The 14,039-nt window shown below is 43.8% G+C and overlaps 1 protein-coding gene across 1 annotated transcript in view; it reads left to right on the top strand.

Moving 5' to 3' along the window:
• The window catches only part of ZFHX3 (zinc finger homeobox 3), a 671,960-nt gene that overhangs the window by 349,869 nt on the left and 308,052 nt on the right, over positions 1-14,039 (top strand). The window lies entirely within an intron of this gene.

Genomic DNA, 14,039 nt, shown 5'->3' with positions numbered 1-14,039 from the left:
AATATTTCTTACTAGCTGCATTCGTCTTGCCTTTGCCAGTGCTCTGGCGGTGCTGCACTTCGGTGTCAGTAGGGGTTTGTCTGTTCAGGACTGCGCTAATGCTCTGTCTTGGTGTAGTAACACATTTTGTTCAGAATATTTATTCCTCAACAATTTTTTTTGGCAAGTTGTGTACCCACAAGCTTCTAACATGTATCCAAAATGTAAGTTTCAAAGCAAGTTTATGTACACTAGTGGTGTGAAGAGGGTAGCAGTGACCTCCCCTGCCGTGCGTGTTCAGAGCAGAGGCTGAACTGATGAACTGAAGCAGCCTGACTGCAGGCAGAGTTGTACAGTTGGCCACGTGCTTGCTCTTACCCCCAAAACAGGTTGCTAGGACTGGCACAGCAACAGCCAGCTGGTACTTGCTGTCCATTTTCATTCGGAAGCCAGGAAGTAGATACCTGACATTACGCTCAGGAGAAATGTAGAAGGTTTCCTTAATTTGAAGTTCCTGATTCTGTTGGAAAGTAGAAACTGAATGATGCTTGGTAAAAGGGGTCTCGAGTTAGTCATACGGTTTGTAAAGACATTGAGAGTTGTCATTTTAGCTGGGAGAGAAGTCACCGAAACCTCTAAAATGAGGATTTCCCTGGGTCCCTGGAAGCTAGATAAACCAGATAAATGTAAGCGCCCCAGGATTTACTCCTTAAATGTTCTAATAAAAATGGTTTAGCTGAGGAATTGACTTCCTCAATTAAATGGCCTTGAAATCACCTTTTGAAAAGCCAGCTGGTATTTAAAATGTTGAAGAAAAAGCAGTAAGTGAGTGGAGTGGACAAGGCTTTTATGTACCTGGAGCAGTATTCCTGAAAAGCAACTTAGTAAACTCGCAGGGAAGTGTTATCCCTGGCAATGCACTTCTCAGTATTTAAGGACTGAAAGAAACTCTGTTTGTAACAGCAAAAAAGAATGTCCAGATCATAGAATCACAGACTGCTTTGGGTTGGAAGGGACCTTAAAGCCCACCCAGTCCCACCCCTCTGCCCCGGGCAGGGACACCTTCCACTAGCCCAGGTTGCCCAAAGCCCCGTCCAACCTGGCCTTGAACACTTCAACCTCTTCTTGTGCCCAGCCACCCCCGTCGCCCGCAAAGGGCCGCAGGAGGGTAAGAAACGCTCTAGTGTCGCATCAAGGACTGAGCAGAGACCAGGAGATTCATATCACCTCTGACAGAAGTTGAGGTAAGGTCAGAAAGGTGAAAAGGCAGTATTTTATCCATTAAGAAACCCGAGACATTTGGATTTGTGCCAGAGCAGCAAACACTAAATCATCATATCCCAACTGGGGGATTTATGGCAGAATTACAAAGATGGTAATTTATTTAAGCACTTGTGCTTAGAATTTTTTTTCCCTGTTGATTCTCATTAGCATGGAATGTTTTACACTTTTTAACGGGTATCACAGTGAAAGAGGGAACATTTGCAAAGAAATGGTATCCAGAATATGTACGTTGTTTAGCTGTTCTCCAGGCTTTCAGAAATGTAAACATTTGAAGATAGAGGCAGCATCTTACGTTTTATTAATTATACGTACATGTGAAAACTGTCAATGTTTTATGTTTGTAAATACAAGTAGCAGTTTAAAATCTCTTTTAAAATAAAACATGTCAAAATACCAACTTGCTCTACAAGACTGACTTTAGGAACAGGTCACAGTGTGTAATGAGAGCGATGCTCTCCAGTGCTATTAGTGTCTTGCCCTTGCGTTCTGCGTAGAAGCTGTTCTCTGCTCCATTCAATCTTGCACTGTTACCACAGATTTTTTTTTTTAATGAAAAATGTTTACATTACTGTTTCATTAGCTAAATTAATGGTATGTGTATGTGCTGGTGTGTCAGAAGGATGCAAAAGAGTGTAGAAAGACAGTGGAGCTGGGCAAAATGTTACACTAGCTGTGATAAATCTGGGCTTTTGTTTGTGGTTTAAGTTACCTTCTGGGGTCCGAACCAAAGCCAGCTGAAGTGCTGAGCAGGGTGAGGGTGTGAGCCCAGCAGACACGGAGGGGATGCGTGTGCCCGGTGCCAGGTTGCAGTGGAGGTGGCAGTGTGCTGGGAGCGCTGTGGAGCCTGGCGCATCCTCTGCCTGGCCCCTGTCCTGGCGGCGTTCGCCACCGAAGCTGGGGGAAGGATTCGGGTTTTGGCATGTGGGTTTGGCAGGGTTTTTGCCCACCCCTATTTTCCAGACATGACTTCTGAGAAAGCCCACTTTCATATTTGCTTGTTTTTGTAAGTTATTTGAAGGAAATGGTAGGAGTACAGCCTAACAGTCGTACCGTGGGACTGGAAATCTGAAGAGTGCTGCTTGTCCTGAGTTGCCATTAGTTCTCAGGTGCCTTTGGCAATTCACTCGAGGCCCTGATCTGCCAGGCGTTACGTTACATCGCTCGTGTCATGTCACGGGCTTGGGGGGATTCCCTGAGCACCAGAGTGCCAGCAGGCTCGGGAGCTGTTTGTAAAGCAGGACCAGCTCAGGAAAACATTCATGTTCAAGAAGGCACTTAAGTATGTGCTTACCTTTGGACTGCTCAAGAAGACTTTAGCATATGTGCAGAGTTCAGCATGTGCTTAAACATTTGTTCAGCTGCTTTCCTGCACTGGGCCCCGAATGATGAGTGTTAGACCTGCAGTGTGCTGAATTGCTCCATAGGTACATCTCACCAATGTAACTTGTAAACAGACTGTCCAGAGTATGAACAGATTTTAATTGAAGATTATGTGCTGACCTACGGCTGCAGGTTACGTTTGTAAGAAGCAGAAACCAAAATTTCGGATAGACTTTTCCCCCAGTTTAGCAGATTACTTCATCTGAAGTAGCTTGTAGTGAGGATGCCACGTGCTTCCCCTCGCTTCAGGCAGCCTCCTTGCAGGTGATAGCCCGGCTTGATACTCCAGGATCCCAAGCGTCGTGTGCGGGTAAAAGGCAGCTTTCAAGGAGTGACAATCTAACATGATGATTGATGGCAGCTGAGAAGATTTCCAATTTAGACTGAGTCTACACAATAGACTGATGCGTTGTATATGAACTACCCACGAGGCTTTCAGGTTTTGTGTGCAAATTTAATCCAGTGTTTAAACATTCCTCCATGCAGAAAACTCAACATGTTAGTTGTTACCATGAGCTAACACTGTGGTTTTAGTTGTTTCGAGCTGAATTATCATGTAGGTAGTACTTCAGTCATACTGTGCAAGCATCTGATTTTGAGTAAATTATTACAGATTTAATCTTTATTCAGGTCTTTGTGTGTGAGTCAGTGACATGTTAAGATTGAAAGGTGGCAGGCAGGAAAATTTTGGTTGTTTCTTAATCAGTTTGTATGTCTTTCTCTGCCAATTACAGATTTTTTTCATTCTCTGCAGTCAAAAATTATATGAGCAAGAGCATCTAGCAATCTAAAAAAGAGAATGGGCGTTCCTAAAAATCTTACTTAATTTCATTTTGAAGTAGTTGAATTTTGTTTCTAGAACTTCCCATGAAATTGGTCTAACGATAGCAGCCCCCCTTCCCACTTTGCTGGCATTGTGCACTGCAATTGGGGCAGCAAATGCTCACGGAGAGTTTCATTGTGTCCTCGGCTAACGGGCCGCTGAGGACACTGCTCCCATCCAGGCCGGGCGCCGGGGCTGTGTCACACCTCGGAGCTGGCGCCGGCCCCTCGGTTATGCTCAGCTGGATGCGGAGGCCTTGGCACGCGGCGGCTCGCGGTCGGTCTTCCTGAGAGCCCGCAGGGCGCTGAGCAAACGGGCTTTCCCTGCACGGCGGCAGGGGTGGGAGCCCTTGATTTTCACAGCAAAATTTCCCTTATGCTCTCGAACAGAGTGGTGCTTGGGAAAGCTGCCTAACAAAGAGAGGAAAATATATGGGAGCAAATGACAACATATTTGTCAGCTGACAAGACACGGGACTCCGCTGACCTCTGGTCTGACCCTCAGAGCCATTTTTCTGTTGTGTTTTCACCACCCAGTTGCTCACGGAGAAAAACACTGCTAATGTAGAGTGCAACACAGAGCCTTTTTGGTAATCTGTTTTGAGGCTTCCATAGAAATACTCTGGAATTAATGATACCGCTGAAATTTTCCCCAGAATAATTGCAGGTTTTGGAATGCCAGGGTTTAGAAAGCACAAACCAGCCAGCTGGGGGCATGTCCCTGGGACCAGATTCGGGGTTTGCTGCTTGTGTGAGTCATTGTCATTGCTTTGAGTTTGGTTTGGTGCTGTTTGCTAATTAAGTAATTTCTGGATTTTTCTTTTTCCAGTACTAAGAAAATGTAAGTTAGTGTACTACCTAAAATGTTGCTCAGTGAACAAAAATTGAGTTTCCAGACTGAGATGCTGGCTAAGCTCACTTGTGTTCTCTCTGTGTCCTTGGCTGCTGCAGTTCTGAGAAATAATCCAACATAAGTTTGAAGAAAGCCAAGTGGCTAACCTCTGCTAGCTAGCACTGGCCAAATATAGCCTTTTTATTTTGAAATAAATATTTTAGGTATGAAAAATCCTACCTATTTTCATTCCTTCAATTTTCAGTCTAAAAGCAGTCACAGTGGTTTCTTCAAATCTAAATTTAAAAAAAAAAAAAAAAGTACAAACCTAAACTAGAAATGTACAACAAATACAGCCAAAGGATTTCTGCCCCCCCTGCCCAACATTCGGCTTGGTCTCAATTTTTAAAAACTGTGCAAGAATCTTTAAGTTTAATTGGTGAAAGGATATTAAGCACTAGAATTAATCAGGTGAAAACAGCGGTTAAAAATTTGTCTTTGGTTTGGATTGGCACAAACCAAATGTTATTTTGCAATGTATAAAATCTTCCTTTTTTGGAAAACAAGTTAACATTTTATTTAGGTTGCAGTGTTTTCTACTGAAATGAGCTAAAGGGAAAAATAATGTTGAAATTGAAAATTGAAATACTTGCTCTAGAAAGTGTTGAAAGTTTTTTGTTTCTATATTGAGACCTCTTTTTTTGTGTGCATTTTCCCCCAAAATGCAGGTTTTCTAAGGTTTCTCAAACGGAAAAATTCTGTTTTCAGAAGGAAAGTTGCTTTGCCAAAGCTTTTGAACGGCTGCCTTGTAGCATGTGGCTGGATGGCTGGGCCCATCGTGGTGGCTGCGCGCTGGGCAGCAGCTCCTCGCCGTGAGACGGTTGTTGCTCCCGCACAGGGCTCAGGGTCGGTCCAGGTCCCTCCTGCAGCTGCTCCCGCACAGGGATCACGGTCAGTCCGGGTCCGTTGCACTGAGCGTGGCACAGGACCCCTGCCCGCTGGCGCTCAGCGCTGGCCAGGCCCTGCCAGGCCGGGTCTGCCCCAGGGCTGAGGTCGCAGCTGAGGTCGCTCCCCACCCTTCGCCGGGCCTGGGCTGAACCCCGCGGTCAGCGCGCCCGTTCCCACAACCAACGCTGCCGCTTTGTGTCCTTTCCCTGTAAGGATCCTGCTGCGGGATCATTTTCTCTTTGCTTCTATTTTTGATGGTTATCTCCAACAATAGACTCGTGTTCCTCCTCTGTCTGTTCCAGCCTGACACAGTTTACTGCAGCAGTGCCTACAGGGGCTTGAAAAGAGCAGTCCCCTTTTTCTCCCCCCCCCCCCCTTTTTTTTTTTTTCCCCTTGGCCGAGGCCAAATTCCTTCACCCAGGCAGAAAGATTGTCAGTGCTTACTGGCTTTTACTTTCCAAGAGAGCATTTTCCATCCGTCCGTTGCTTTCCTGTGGAGTGCGTCTCCTACTCCATTCAGAGGAGAAGGGTACATTTTGCGCATCTGCCTTCTGTTTTGCCTAAGCCTCTGGGACTCATAGAAGGGGGAGAAATTGATAAAAGCAAAGCATTTTGCCATAAAAAGAAACTAAGAGGGCAATGGAAGGCCATTTGTGTAATTCCCCAGGCTGTGTCTCTTTGAAAGTGAAGGTCTGGCAGAGTCTGCATAACCCGCTGACTTCGGATCTTCCTTTATACTTTAGCATGTGCAATATGTTCTTGTATATGAATTAAAGATTAAAGGCAGCTTAACCTGTATATTTTTTTCTTTTTGCAACATTCTTTGGTAGTGAAATGGTGAAGTGGCATTTCTGATCAAAAAAGGGGTGTGTGTTGAGCGTGTAGGGAAAACACCCGGCAGTTTACACGCCTCCCAGATCAGAGCTGCCACCTCACCATGTCTGTACAGTGGGAAGAGGCCTTGCAGGCCTAAAATAATTATTAGCATTTATACAGGACTCTGTTTCTCATGGCTCTAACACTGGTTTTCTTGGAGGTTTGTGCGTGGGGAGATGGGTGCCCAGAGAGCACGCGGCTGCACTGGGGCGGCGGGCTGCAGCACAGTGTTTGCTCTGTGGTGGGACAGATCAGGTGAACTTTACACCTAAATACACGGTCAGGTTTTGTGTTACAAATTGGTGTTTGGGAGTGGCTGCCCATATTCTGCCACTTCCACAGGCGAGAAGTGAAAACAGAGGCACCTTTCTTGGGGTGTGGTGAGGAATAACCACATTTCCACTATGGCTACAAAGCAATGGAGTCAGCGTGTCGTAAGGAGAAAATTGCTTTACAGTGGAAAAATTTGTTCTGGAAGCTTCTTGATACCTTTCCATGGACTGTAATGAGGGCACTGAAATGGTAAAATATTTATTTTCTTTTCTTTTGTTTATTTTGCATCTAGCCAAGAGCTACAGGAGAAGGCAGAGGCAGAGTGAGGTAAAGGTAGGGTTAAAAGTTGAAGCTCTGTAGGTGATTTAGCCATTGAGGCTTGTTTGTGTGAACTGGAAGTCGGTGCAACAGGGAGGGTGGGGAAGGCTGAGAGGAGCCGGGAGGGCTGAGAGGAGCAGGCAGGCAGCTTTGCCTGCTGCAGGGTGGAGCGGAGCACAGGTAGCAGCAGAGCTCAGGAGGACGTGCAGCAGCAACTGCTGTCTGGAATGGGGAATCGCCAAGGCCAAATCTTCCCCTGGAGCCAGGCAGCAGATTGCAGTGTGGGAATCCCATGCTTGTAGTTTGCCATGTGAGACATCGGCAAAACCAAGCGGTTTGGAGCATCCTCCCTCCGCGGGGCGAGTGGCATTGGGCTCCCTGAGCTTGTGCTGGCTATCGAGTTCCATTCTGGACACCGCAGCACTGAAAGATATTGACAAACCAGAAGGAGATTAGAGAAGAGCAACAAAAAGGATTAAGGGGCTGAGGGGATTGATTTATGAGAAAAGATTAAAAGAGCTAAATATGTGTAGCTTGGCAAAGAGATGAGTACAAGAAGGCTTGATAACAGCCTACAAATGTTTGAAGATCTAAACGTAAAGGGGTTGATCCTGCAGACCTCACTTTCATAATGTCCCTGCAAAATCAATAGGCATTGGGTAGAATGTTTGCAGGACTGAACCCCAATACCAAACTAAAACTGGTTATGATAATAGATCTATATAAAAATATACATGTATTATCATAACCAGTTTTATATATATGTATATAAAAACATACATATATATAGGGAAGCAGGTGAAGTAATTTGAATATCAGCAAGAAATTTCTAACACTGATATACTGAAATTTTAGAATTCACCTAAAATAGAAGACAGCAAATCCTTCAGCCTGGTGGTTTAATCTGAAAAGCACACCGGGCAGCGAAGAAAGAGCGATGCACAACTAGAGGGACAGCGTTGGGTTTCCTCCCTCCGGTGGTTCTTTCCTTGGCTGCTCTGAATCTGCAAATCAGAGTCAAGAATCCGCATGAACCAAGAGCAGAAGTTTCCTGGCAGGCTTCCTTGTGGGCTGTCTTTTTGGGGGTGTGAGAGGTGGAAGGGTGGTTGAGTTTGGGTTGGGTTTTTTTAATACATGGTGATAGGTGGTTATAATGTTGGTAATACAACAGTGGATGCAGAACTCCCAAGCTTCTTCCAGGGATTATTGGATGTTTGAGCAACAGGATTAGTTTCACATACTGTACTTTTGAATTTTGGCCTAGCTTCTGTTTGCAGATTCAGAAATGAATGTGTGGCTCTACCAACTTTGGATCAGGTAGTGAAATGTCATGTTTCTCTACCATTGTTTCCTGCTTGGAGGCTCTCCCCTCTCCTCAGTGGTATTCCCAACTGTCACCCTCAAATTAATATTCAAAACTGGGGCAGCTTCCAAGACACCACTCAACCTTCTCTTGGCTGAGAGGAAGAATTATATTCTTTCCGTGTGTTCAACAAGTCCAGCTATTTCCCTTCATTTCAAAAAGACTCCAGCTAAACATAAATCTGTCTCCATCTGTGACAGCCCACAGTCATCTGTTTACCAAAATAAACTTTAAGCATATATTGAAAAATAATTTCTATTGAAATATGCATCCCTATGGCATTCAAGCTTGGTATTTAATGCCTTTTTTATGGTTAATAATGCATCAAAAGCATTTCTAGTCTTGAGCTGTCATTACATCACATACATGATGTGCCGGATGCGTTTAATTGACTAAAAAACTTGGAGTCAGTTTTTATTTTAAAAAATACTAATACATGATTACCAAGTCCTAGTTCTTCTGATCTGTATCTTTTAGTAAATTGTCTGCTGGTACGGAGCAGTCCATTGGCAATGCGCACAGAAAGCTTATCGCTGAGTAGATAGGGAGAGGTCGGACATAAACAATAAAAGCTGTTTGTTAGGAGCATTTTCCTAAAGCAGAGTTTGCTTCTTTTTGATTTTTGCAATGTAAAAGCAAGTTAATTCAGGAAAATATTACTAGACCTGGCACGCGCTTAAATTAGAAGGCTATTGGGCTGAGACTAGAATAGATGATCTAGATGGACTTTTATTTTAGACTTTTATTTATTTTGGACTAGATGATCTTCAAGGTCTTTTCCAACCTGGATGATTCTGTGATAGATGGTTCTGCTCTATGGGAATTTTTTGCTTCCGCAGACCAAATAAGAGTTACAAGGTGTGTTGTTGCTGGGACCTCTGTATTTACAGACACATCTGCATACTGAGGAGGGCAAGTGTCACTCGTATTGATTTCAGTTTGTGTAGGTTAGGGCCATTTGTCTACAGGCTCGTGGAAGAATCTAATGTATGGGTACTGGGTTTTGGTTTCTTTATTCCTTAAAAAAACAAAACACATTTGAAAGACCCGGCTGAAGTCAAAATTTTCCCATATGAATGTGATGTTGTGAACCAATAAATGAACGATAAGATAGCGTAGAGTTTCTCTGCTAAGTTATTCCCAAATGCTGTCTGGGGATGACAGCAGCCCCTGCAGTGCCCGTAGGACTTGTCAGACGCAGAGGTCCACGTGGGCCACGTCTTGGGCAAATGTAGAGGTAGCCATGAATCATGCCCTCAAGTGAAAATTTGAAAAGCTACAGCAAGGCAAAGGTAAATGCTTTTATCTACAGACTTGTTCACAAGTTCTCAAAACTTTGGGACTGCGTACTCAACCTGCCTATATTTAGACCCCAATATTTTCTTTGGCCTGGCTATGAATAATTGACTACCTCCTGCTAAGTACCCTTGGGAGAAGTACAGATAGGTTTCCTTCGTGCAATTTTTGTGCCTTACTTCAGCTCGCTTTTTAATGTTGTTGACTCTGTTCTGCTGTTTCATAACATGAAAGTCACTGCTTCCCTTCGCTCTTAGGTAATTTGTTTAGCTCCCATATTCTTAGCCCTTCAGCTTTCAGAAGTCTGATTGCTGAATATCTGAGTGCCGGTGCTGTCCCTCCTAGACAGTCTTGTAACTTCTAATGTGAGAGAATTCTCCTCTCCAGCTTTTAAACTATATTCCATATCTTTTTGCTTCATCTCTTCCCTAGAACACTTTGCTTCTAACTTGCCTGTATATTTGCCTTTAGCCACTCAGCCTTTGAGTATCTTTAGCGGTTTTTTTCTTACTTTTGTCTTTTAAGTTTCTGTTAAGCCTTTTAAAATACTTTTTGATTGAATGGTAATGCTTAAAATCCTGTGATTATATTCCAGTGGAGGCTTGTGAAGGATGTGAAAAGACTCGGATTTTAGGAGGACTGAGATAGTCATATGCATAAGGAGGATGCGAACATAGCTTCAGAGAGGTGACTTGGTCTTATTTGTAGGAATCATTTCGTTAATACAGGTTAAACTGAGTGCTCTGGGGATGTCTCTTTGTTCCCTTCTCATGTCTGCTGTGACCCGTGATTGAGGCAGGTGTGTTGTATTCCCCTGATGCTCTTCCCACTGTCACTTCTCCCACCAGCCGGTGCAAGTGCCGTTCCCAACAAACTCAGATCATCAATGCAGACTTCAACATTTGTTTCTTCTGGATAACTCTGTTAGATGGGTGACAGGACACTTTTTAGCTATATTTCTGAACTTTCAGGTGTAGCTCAAGACTGGAGCCTGCTAGATGTTTTTTTAAATACTCAGATGTTAAATGACAAAAAAATGGGGCATTTCACTAAGCTTCCCTTCTTTCTTTGTTTTGATTTTTCCTGCTTCTCCTTTACCTGCCTGTCTTGGTGCCAGCGTCACCTAATTTCCTGGTAATTATTCGGTATCTCTTGCAGAAGGCAATTTTGTGCTGCCTGTCTTCTTCAGTCATCACTGACCTCCACTCTGGGGCTCTGGCATTGTCCTTCCGTGGTTTCGTGTCCTGCTTCAGTTCTCCGGCCTCGGCTGCGCCGTGCCAGCCCAGCTCCTCCCGCAGCAGTGGGGACAGGTTTGCCAACAAATTCTTGGAGTGCAGCCACCCGCCGGTGAAAGGCGGCTGTTTGCACACGCGGGACAGGCACATGTCGTGTGTCGCAGGGCTTCAGCTCTCACCCGCGCTCACCCGCGTGCTGGCACACGCGTGCAGGCGCGTCCTTGCTCACTGGCACGCGCTCCTTGTTTCCCACACACACTTACGCCTGTGTGCTGTAACACTGGCCTCATGTTAATGTTTCCAGGTCAGATGTGGCAGGGTACTGTGAAGGGCCAGTCACTTAATGAACCCCTCTGGGACCTACCTCAGTTACTAACAATTTCTCTCCAACTCATCAGGCAGGGAATCGCAGCCCTTGCTGTTTCACTCCATCACTCTCTTCCGCTGCCTTTTCCGCCTGAGCCGCCTGCTCGCTCCACACAAACAAACCAATTATTGATGAAGATACAAATTGGGTCCTTTTTCCTTGAAAGCTCCTTCAGCCTTGCACTTACCCCACCTTTCACAGACACACATCAACCTGCGTTTCTTTCTGCCTCTGCTCACTCTGTCTGTCTTGCACACGCTGAGTTACGTGTTCACAGTTAAGCATACACCTTCGTATCCAGACCTGGCATTGACTTGCACAAAAAAAATCAGCGTCCACATTCACATGCTTTTGTGTGTGTGTGCTCCGATAAAACCACATGAAGGTCATTCATTAATTTGAGAATGTTTCAGTTGGAGGTCACCTTACCTGCATATGCCTCAGACAATACCCCCCAAAATAATGTGTTCATCTCCAGTTTATATAAGCAAAGCTTTCGTGTACCAGAGATCATAAAAGGAAATTAATACCACTGAGCGCAGCTGGTTTATGTGTGGTTCATGCAAGCAAGTATGTTTTCTGAGGATGCATATGTGTCTTTGCCTTCTTAAAAAAACCCCCATGTCTTCTTGTAACACTAAATATTTCTCACGGAGTGTGAGATGACAGCTGTGATCAGCTGGAGCCTTTGTCCAGTTCTGGAACCGTGCCCTAGTGTTGGGATCTATACTTTGTGTGTGGAAATTTGGCATTATGTGTATTTGATAGAAGGAAGTTAAACATATCAAATCTTCCCAAAGTGCATCTGTAGTTGAGCTTCCCCTTACATCGCACTGATGGCCTCAGTGCGTTGCAGCTTGTCCATACACCTAAACAAACTAATCAACCCCGTGGCACCTTTATGAAAATGCCTTTTGGAGTCTATGAAATGAGCCTGGAAAGAATTAGATGGCAGAAAGTGGGAGGTTACTCTCAGCAAACCAATAGCCTTCTTGAAACAGAAAGCTAGAAGAAAGGGCTTTAAGATTTGCAGTGTTTTGTCAAGGTATCGAATGTTTGAGAGAAATGATCTTCCAAGCCTGACCTTGTAGCATGTGCTTGAAGTGCTCCTCTGGCGCCAGCATCTCTCATCCCCTCGCTCCCTGGGGCTGCGCTCCCGCCCGAGGCCGCTCGCCCCCTTTAGAAGGAGATTATTCCTGTGCTTAGGCAGCCTCTGGTTTCTAAGACCGTGTCCGTTCCTTTGAGAAAAGATTCTTTTGGACTACTGTGCTGGTTCATCCCTCGCTTCCACCACTGACCACAGGGCTTCTCTGTGAGGATCTTATTGATCTGCCCAGGAGCTCCCAGTGCCGGCGGGTGAAGGTTCAGCTTGTGCTGCTGGAAGTGACTCTTGGCAGGTGGCGTTGCTACCCCCAGCAAGGCCAACAGCAAAGAGAGCCTTTGCTTCTCACCCTGTGCAACTCGTATTTAAAAGGGCTCCGAGGAGATGAGATGCACTCTCAGAATCTTTTCCAACTCCTTTTAAAAGTACTAAAAATTACACAGATGCTGGACACCTAAACATGGAGGTGAGGATTCTGCAGTATCGCCTTCAAATCGTTCAGAACATTGCGCAGAAACAGGATAGGAGGAAGATAATCAGTAAATATGTGGTTTTTTCCATGGGTATAAATTAAGTAGGAATGATGGAGTGAGGCATGCTGATAAAGAGTAAAGCTATACATAGATGAAACAGTAGAATTAATTAAGGTAAAAATGTAACTATCAGTAAGTACAGTTAACGAGAGTCCCTGCGGGTAGCAATTCATGCCAAACTGGCAGTAGTTGAGTGCTAGACCTGTGATGTAAAGGAGATGACTGCATGTGTAGATGCTGTGAAACAGACCATTGCAGATGCTCAATTTTTTAGAAACTCTAAATGGCTTCCAATTGATACAACATCTTAGAGAGAACCCCAGGAAGGAGAGACCATTTCTGATTATTTTCTTGCAGTGCAGAGGATGTAGTACAGGTGGTAACTATTGCACAGCAATTTTGTAAGAAAAAAAGTCATGAAAAACTGACTGAAGCAGTCTAACTTTTGAAAGAGAACTACATGAAAATTAGGGGGTTTCATTTTATTTTTTGTTTTAGAAAACAAAGTATCCAGAAGGTTAAAATGTTTTAAGTAGAATGGTGGCAATTCAAATACACAGTATCAGAGTAAAGGAAATTATTAAAACGAACAAACAAAAAAAATAAACAAAAGCAAGAGTCATATTTAAAGAACAGGAAAAAAACTCATAAGCTTTGGCAATTAAACATAAAATCATAATAACACAAGTGTTGTCATTTCCCCCCCAAAACAACATGGTGCTGAAAACAAATTGCTGAAAACATCAAAGGTAACACTAAATATTTGCTCAAATACAGCAGCATTACAGAGGTTGCCAGGAATCTGAAGGGGTGCTGGATGACTGAAGACTGAGTTATAAAATGAGCAGTTATCAAAAATAAAGTGATAGCAGAGAAGCAAAGTATGATCTCTGCACCGGTGTGTGTTGTGGAAGAGCTTTGAGAGGTAACCACATTAGAAGCTTTTCTTTTTAGTGGGAATAGGTATGAAAAACTGTCTCAAATTAAAATGTCAGGAGAAGGTTTTAAAACAAATCAATAAAAACAACTGCAACAGATTACTAAGACAAGATGCCAAGAGTTAATGAACTAAAATTCAGAATAGCCAAATTACTGTATTGTGTAACCTGTAGTTTAAATTGGCCCAGCACTGGAGGAATTGATTGTGATTACAGTTCTTTAAAAAGGCTCTAGGGTGATGTAAGGAATTTCAGAGCAGTAAACTTTATTTCTGTTGTGGAAAAATAGGGATATCACAAATGGAATTTGCAGACACACGAACAAGTTTGACGTGATGGAGAAGAATCAGCACAGCTTTTGTAAATGGAAGTTAATGATCACAATCCTATCACACTATTTTAAAGAAATTGATAAACTCCGAGTGTGAAGTGGTTGAGTAATAGAATGTATTAGATTCCCTCCAAAAAATTAGAAAATATGAGGGTAGTATTT

The sequence above is a fragment of the Strix aluco genome, chromosome 14 (genome assembly GCF_031877795.1).
Source record: "Strix aluco isolate bStrAlu1 chromosome 14, bStrAlu1.hap1, whole genome shotgun sequence".
NCBI lineage: Eukaryota > Metazoa > Chordata > Aves > Strigiformes > Strigidae > Strix > Strix aluco.
Note: the sequence above shows the minus strand (reverse complement) of the source record. Positions and strands in the feature narration are given on the sequence as shown.